Raw genomic sequence first — 1,223 nt, 5'->3', positions numbered from 1 at the left:
GTCCCCTGCCCAGGCCTAATGCCTTGAGGAGTTAGGCCTGGGCATAGGCAGAGCTGGCAATCGCGGGGAGCAGGGGCAGATTCAGCGATGGTGGGGAGCAGGGAGGGAGCCAGCGATGGCGGGGAGCAGGGGTGGAGCCAGAAATTGCAGGAGCTAGGGGTCCCCTGCCCAGGTCTAAGGTCTCAGCCACAGGCGTTAGGCCTGGGCAGGGGTGGAGCCAGCGATGGCAGGTAGCTGGGGGTCCCCTACCCAGGCCTAACGCCTCAGTCAGAGACATTAGGCCTGGGCAGGGGTGGATCCGGGGATGGCGGGGAACAGGGAGGTAGCCGGTGATGGTGGGGAGCTGGAGGTCCCCTGCCCAGGCCTAACAACTCGGCCACAGGCGTTAGGCCTGGGCAGGGGTAGAGCTGGCAATCGCGGTGAGCTAGGGGTCCCCGGCCCAGGCCTAACACCTCGGTCAGAGGCATTTGGCCTGGGAAGTGGCGGAGCTGGCGATGGCGCTGAGCGAGGAGTGAGCCGGTCATGGCGGGGAGCAGGGGTGGAGCCAGTGATGGTGGGAAGCAGGGAGGGAGCCAGTGATGGTGGGGAGGAGGGAGGAAGCCAGTGATGGCGGGGAGCAGGGAGGGAGCCAGCAATGGTGGGGAGCAGGGGCAGAGCCAGTGATGATGGGGGGCTGGAGGTCCCCTGCCCAGGCCTAACAACTCGGCCACAGGCGTTAGGCCTGGGCAGGGGCAGAGCTGGCTATTGCAGAGAGCTGGGCGTCCCCTGCCCAGGCCTAATGCTTTGGTCAGAGGCATTAGGCCAGGGCAGGGAAGGAGCCGGCAATCACGGGGAGCAGAGGCAGAGCCAGCAATCACGGGGAGCAGGGGTGGAGCCAATGATTGCGGGAGCTGGGGGTCCCCTGCCCAGGCCTAATGATTCTGCCAGAGGCGTTAGGCTTTGGCAGGGGCCGAGAAGACAATTGTTGTGAACTACAGAGGAAACACCTTTTCTGACTGCTCATTGGCTAAGCTCCCTGTATGCCACTGGTAATATTCTTAGTAACTTGGGTAATAAGAATCCAATAAGGTGATCTAGGGTTTTTTACCACACTCCTGGAGAAAAAAAGGAAGGTCTGCTGCTGGAGGGCTAAGAAATGTCATATCCTGCCCTAGCTGGTTTTGCTCAGTGGATAATGCCTTGGCCTGCCCACTGCTGGGTCTGGGTTCAATTCTGACTAAGGG

This window comes from Myotis brandtii, unplaced genomic scaffold (genome assembly GCF_000412655.1).
Source record: "Myotis brandtii unplaced genomic scaffold, ASM41265v1 scaffold4225, whole genome shotgun sequence".
Classification (NCBI taxonomy): Eukaryota; Metazoa; Chordata; class Mammalia; order Chiroptera; family Vespertilionidae; genus Myotis; species Myotis brandtii.
Note: the sequence above shows the minus strand (reverse complement) of the source record.